The sequence below is a fragment of the Artemia franciscana genome, chromosome 4 (assembly GCF_032884065.1).
Source record: "Artemia franciscana chromosome 4, ASM3288406v1, whole genome shotgun sequence".
NCBI lineage: Eukaryota > Metazoa > Arthropoda > Branchiopoda > Anostraca > Artemiidae > Artemia > Artemia franciscana.
In genome coordinates, this window is record NC_088866.1 from 58846936 (window position 1) to 58853869 (window position 6934).

Genomic DNA, 6934 nt, shown 5'->3' on the forward strand with positions numbered 1-6934 from the left:
ATGAAGCGGTTACACTCTTGTGATTATTTTTGTTAAAAATGTGATTCGGAACTTACTTAGAATAATGAGCACTTTTTGATAAGATAGGCCAATCTTTCACTTGGAGTCTTTCAGACTTCCTGAAAAGTACTTTCTTTTAAGGATGTTTTATTACGGAGTGGTTCTTTGGCGAGGAGTAAAAAAAAAATTTAATAAAATTTTTTTTAATCATAACTTGATTTTATCAATAAATAACTATTTTTATTATACCCTAGGATGATAGTTTGCCTATTAATATTTTATTAATAAAATTCTGGTTTTTTGACAACTCGGCCAGACCTTGTTGTTACTTTCTCTTCAGTAGACTCGGTTTTTTTCTTGGGCTTCGCTAGTGATATTAAGTCAAATTTTTATATTGCTTCTTAAGAAATTTTGACCTTTTAGTTGTGCCCTTTTTGCGTGGGCCGTTGCACTGTGTGGTCTTATTCCTTCCATGTCTTTGAGCTTATTTGCTCCTGATTCACTCTCAGTATCTGAGGAACTAGTAGTTGTAGATTTAGTATCTGGTTCTCTTGAAGTAGAAACTTGAGATTTAGGTGTCGACCCTGCTTGTGCTTCGTAAATTTCTTCTCCTCGCGAAGTAGAGGGTTTACTAATTGATTCGTCCTGTTGATTTCTGGGCTCAGGAGAATTGAAGGATTCTTGGGAGCTTTGGGAGGATTCAAATGTCTTCTTGGGATGCCTCCATTGCTTGAAAGCCATATCTTGCGGGGGGTGGGGAATTGTTTGCATTAAGGTTTCCTTCCAAGATATCCAGTCCTTTGGTTTTGCTTTTGAGACGGTTATATCGTGATACTGTTGTTCATCGGTAACTGGATTAGTATTAAGTGTACTTTGTCTAGTCTTAATTGGGTAATTAATAAGATCCATGGCTTCCCGCAATGTTGGTCGTTGCGGCTGGATGACCTTTTCTGATTCTATGTCACCAGGAGTCTGTATAGCCTTATTTAATTCATCGTGTAACGATAAAGGTCTGTCTATCGGTGAAACAGGGTTTACCAAATTGTCAGGGAAACGTTTTAGAGGATAAGGGGTTGAAATTCGATCCGGGAAAAATTGCGTTTGTGGAGAAATCGTATAGTCTAATGCTTCTGACTTCTCACTTGAAGATGAATTGCTTTTCTTCCGTCTCCGCGTGACGGGGGTATTTTTTAGGGGGGTAACCATATTTGTCATTGTTAGAAATTCAATAAATTTCTCCTCGTCACTACTATTCTCAAAATATCCTTGTTTGAAATTAAAAGGTTTAAGCTCACTTAGTCTAGAGCGAGGTGGTTCATTTTCGTCTTCCGAGGTATTCGATGTTGAAGCTCGAGGGGTCCATGTTTCTGTGAATTTTGCCCTTTTTATACGACTAATATGTGTTTTATAGGTTTTTCCCGTTTTTGGTTTTAATAGTTTGAAAGTAACTTCATTATCATACTTTTTAATTATTCTGTAAGGGCTTGTGTATCGATTAGAAAGCTTTTTGCCTTCCAATTTGGTTTCATTTTTTAAGTAAATGCAATCTCCTACTTGAAAATCGAGTTAACCTTTGACGTTATGAATGCTTTTTGCCTCTTGTTTCCTTTTTGATTTTTCTATTTCTTGTTTTACAAGTTTATAAGTTTTTCTCATCCTATTGATAAATTCTTGTTTATAATCTTCAGAGTCATTATAGTATTGTCTCGACTCTATGATTTCATTATAAGGGATTCTAAAGTCTCGTCCGAATAATATATAAAATAGGTTTTCACGAATAACCTGGGAATAAGCGGTATTAATCACATTTGTTAAATAAAGTAAAGTTTCGTGCCAATCCCTGCGATTTTCTTTCGTATAAATGCTTAAAATATTAGAGAATAGCTTGTGTCTGTTCTCGATTTTTCCATTGGCCTGGGGGTGATAGGGGGTCGTTAAAAATTTATTTATTTGAAGAAAAGACATTAAATCCTTAGTTACTTATGATACGGAATTAGGGCCATTATCGCTTAATACTGTATTAGGAATACCGAAATTAAGAAATATTTTAGCAAGGGCTTTTGAAGTTGCGTACGCGCTTTGATTTTTTAATGGTTTAGCAAACGTGAAACCAGAAAAATGATCGATTACTGACAGTACGCAGGTGTGTCCTTTGTTAGACGTGGGTAATCCTCCGCTAGTACTATATAAATCAAAAGAAACTATATCAAATGGGAACCGGGCCGTAGGCGTTCTTCCTATCGTTGGATTAGGGTAGACTTGAGGTTTTTTTCTTAAATTACATGTTTCACAATTATTAACAATTCTTTAACTTCGTTAAGGCTGAAGTAACGAAAAAGTATTGTTTTAATCTATGGAAAGTCTTATCTAATCCTAAATGACCTCCCACGTCGGAATGAAAAAATTCAAAAGCGGGTTTTTGCAAAATTTGGGGTAAAACTGGTATAATGGAAGTTTGATTTCTGTTATTGTTATCGGTCGTTATTCTAAATAATATTCTTTCATCCAAATCGTAATAATAATTATCAATTTCTTTTTTGAAAGATTTCATTTCATCAGTTAGCTCTTTATCATACAAGAAATATTCTATTAGAGCAGCAAAAGTATTGTCTTTCTTTTGATATATTCTTATAGAATTTAAGGAAAGTGGGCTGTTTTTCTGTTCTTTTTCAACCGAATTATTAGTTTTTATTTTAAAAATTTTATTTTTTGGAGCAATTTTTGCTTTTATCGTGTTAACTTCTTCATTTTCATCTTCTAAGGAAGTATTATCTGGAAATCTACTAAGATAGTCGCATGGGGCGTTTTGTTTTCCCTTAAGATGTTCAAATTCAAGTCTTGGATTTTCAAAATCCATCTCGCGAGGATTCCCGAAGGCTTTTTGAAAGTTTGCAAGTATTGCAGGCTTTTGTGGGCCGAACGCAGTTTAAATTTTCTGCCTACCAAATAGTGTCTGAACTTGTCCAAATGGTGGATAATTTATAATAATTCAAGCTGTGTAGCAGAATAATTACTCTCTCCGGATGTCAGGGTGCGAGAAGCGTACGCTATTACTCTTTCTTCCCCATTTATTATTTGGGAGAGAATCGCCCCAATTCCATTGTTTGAGGCATCCGTTGTAACAACGAATTGCCCTGTTTGGAAGTCGGGTAACGATAAAATAGGTTCTGAAGTTAGAGCCTTTTTTAAATGATCTAATGAATCCTGAGCTGTTTTAGACCAAACAATTTTTTGTGGGTTGCCTCTCGTGAGGTCCGTTAGAGGTTTTGCTACTTGTGCGTAATTTCTTATAAATTTTCGGAAATAACTCATTAATCCTAAGATTTCTCGTAATTGTTTAATTGTTTGGGGGGGGGCTTTATATTTTTAACAGATTTTATTTTTTCAGGGTCTGGGGAAATTTGTCCCTGCGTTACAGCTACTCCTAAAAATTTTAGCTTTGTTTGAAAAAGATTTACTTTTTCTGGTCTACATTTTAAATTGCCTTCTCTGAATTTCTCAAATACTTTCGCTAGGGTTACTAAATGGTCTTCCGCATCTTTGTCCATAGCTATGACGTCATCAACAAAATGAATTATGTTATTTAGGCCTCTTAGTAAATGAAGGAGGGGTCTACACAATGCACTTGAACTGGTTTTTAGTCCAAACGGTATTCTTAAGTATTCATAAGAGCCACATTCTGTTGTTGAAAAAGCTGTTTTAAAAACATCACTCTCAGCTATTTTTACTTGATGATAACCTTGTGTCAAATCTAGGGAAGTAAATATTTTATTTTTATTTGATATAGAATCTAGAATTTCGTCTATTCTAGGTAGTGGAAATTTGTCACTAACTACCTGTTTATTTAGGGCTCTATAATCTACTACAAGTCTAAGGTCATTATTTTTCTTCGGGACTAGAATAACGGGGGCGGAATATGGACTTATGCTCGGTTTTATTATTCGATTCTTTTCGAGTTCATGCATTTTATTTATTAGCCATTCTTTAGGTTTATAAGGAATCCGGTATGGTTGTTTTGCCACAGGTGGCCCTTTAGTTTAGATTGCGTGTTCATAAAATGGGATAAGTCCTATGTCGTCTTCGGATGTTGAAAACACATTCCCATAATATTCCCATAATAAGTTGCATAATTTTTGTTTTAATGGAATATCGTTTATGTGACTTAGTTCAAATTTCTCAAGAAATTGAGGTTTCGTTAGGGGGTATTCCTTGGCAATGTGAACATTGATATTATTCACTAAGTTTTTTTCCGAATTTTTCCAATTGTTAATATCGGCTTCCGATACTACTTATACCTCTACTAAGCAAATTCCTTTGCTTAGGGTAATCAGGTCATATTCGTGGGTGTTCGTTACCCAAATGTAACCTTCACCCTTTTCGTAATTTATAATCTGTTCTTCACAGGTTAGGTATTTTGGGATATCCTCCGACGGCGAGGCTATCCAAATTTCATTTTTATCATTAATTGGTTCTAACATTTGTGATATTTGAACTCTCTGCTTTGATTTAGGGGGAATTTTAGCTTTCCGTATTGCAAATCCATAATATTTTTCGTTATTATTTTCTTTCATTGAATTTAGAATATTCTCCGCTGGTTTTTTCCGGGAGTTTCTATTTTTTCTAGGTTTTCCATAAATAAGAAATTTCTAGAATTTGTTTGTTCCAATACTCTTTCATGTGGCCTATGTTTTCCCTTACCTTGTTTGCTTCTATGTTATTTATTATCGATTCGGTTTCCGTCGGATAGATAAACTTTGAATTTGCTATATCTAATAATATTTTATTTGCTTTTAAAAAATTAGCGCCTATGATGGCTTGGTATGGGAAATTCTTACAAATTATAAATCGTTTATAGAAATTTCTGTTATCTTTGCGTAAGGCTAGATACACAGTTCCCTTTACTTCTAGATTATGTCCGGTTACGGTTGATAAATTGGGACAGATGTTGCTCATTCTTCGTTTAATATAATTTGGTAGTTTGTTAAATACGGATGTATTTATCACATTTACTGTTGCCCCTAAATCTATAAGGGCTGAGAAATAAATATTTCCTGCATTAAAATTTTCAAATATCGGTAACATATTAATATTATTTGCACTTAAAAATGGTAAAATCACTGGTGGGGACCTATAAATTATTTTGCCACCAAATTTTGGTCCTACGAATTTTGGAGGCTTGCATCGTTTCCCTGGGATTCCCAGATGTTAGATGTAGAGCTTTCATTTGTTCTATTTTGGGTTCCTTGATTATTATTTGAGATGGAGCTATTATATGGCTGCCGTCGGCTGATATAACTTCCTCTTGTATTTCTGTTCCAACTATTACTGGGTTGATTTGTCCTTTCACGATACCCTCCGCGATATTGATACGTATTGCGTCGGAAATTCTGATTTTGGGTGTGGTAATTATTTCTTGTTACAAAGGTGTTCCCTCGATTGCCTCTAGGGGCGTACCCACTATAGTTTGTCCCCCTGGACAAACGGTTACCCGTTCCCCTAATATTTGGGCGATAATTATTGTTTGCGAAACAATTTCTTGCAATATGTGCCAACCGGTTACAGGTGTAGCACCTTAATGGTTCATTATTAGTTTGTGCCCTCAATTGATTATTGGGGGCAAAACGTACTTGTCTTGGAGGTGTGGTGGTTCGAATTTGATTTCGAACAGGTTTTGGCGATGATTCTCGGGAGAAAAATCGCGGAGAGGAATATCTTGATTTTACAGGGGTTTTGTTTTCTATCGCATTTATTGACAGTTTTTGATGCTGTAGGACAATCGAATCAATTTTCACGGCTCTTTCTATTTCCTGAACTGCTAGTTCTAGGTTATCAATATTTTTAGCTATTAGTAGTCGATATAATTTTGGGACGTCTTCTTCAAGTCTTTTTATTATCTTATTAATCCTGCCAAAATTTGGGCAAAATTATTTTCATATAGTTCCCCTTCTCCTGGACCGTATCGCGCTTCTGTTGCGATTCTAATTTTATGCAGGTACTCACGAACGTTTTGGGTCTGTTCGAATGTAACTAAGCCATGTTTCAGTTTATTCAATGAACTTCTGTCAATGAATCTTTTCTGGAAGGCCTGTTGCAATAATTCTATTGAGTTAATTGTTGAGGTTGCTTCTGTGCCTATTGTATTTTCGATTTGTTTTAGAAACGTTAGCGCCTGTCCTTTCAGTCTTAAAAGTAACATACTTTTTAATACTTTTAGGTCAATTTTTGTCATTTCCACGAAGTGTCCTAAATGGATGTTGAATTGATCAACGTCCGTATCTCCTTCATATTCTGGTAATGATTTTGCAATTTCTACCGAGGTTGCAATAATTTGTTGCGCTTTTAATATTTCATCTTGTTCTGGGTCCATTGTAGTCTATTTTTAAGTAGCGGTATAAAATAATCTCCAATTTTTTTTTTATCACTGTTTTATTTTCATTCTTAAAGGTTTTGATTACTTTTGAATGGGGTATACCTATATATAAAAAAAAAATGCGAAAATAGAAATAAAATCGCACTGCACCTAAAAATGCAAAATTAGAGATAAAATTGCACTGCACTTAAAAATCAAAAAATAAAATGTAAATAATCATACTTGTCCGTGTTAGTAGGCATTCATTGTGTAGGTACTTTCAGTTCCTTTTGCTGCTTTCTTTTTCCGACCGCGTCATATGTTACGGGGTGGTTTTAGTGAAATAATTTGTTTGGTGGGAACTTTACTTAGGGGGGGGTTTTACCTTGAGGTGCTTGGGACTTTTCTAAGTCTTGGTAGCTTAATGTGGATATGAGATATGGGAGCTAAATTATTAACAGAATAAAAAGGCTTTGTATATAATCCCCAGTAACCTGGGAGACAGAACCATCTCAGTGATGTTCGAGGTCTCCTGAGACAATATAGATTCCCTTGGGACCGTACCTGAAGACTAGAGGAACTGTA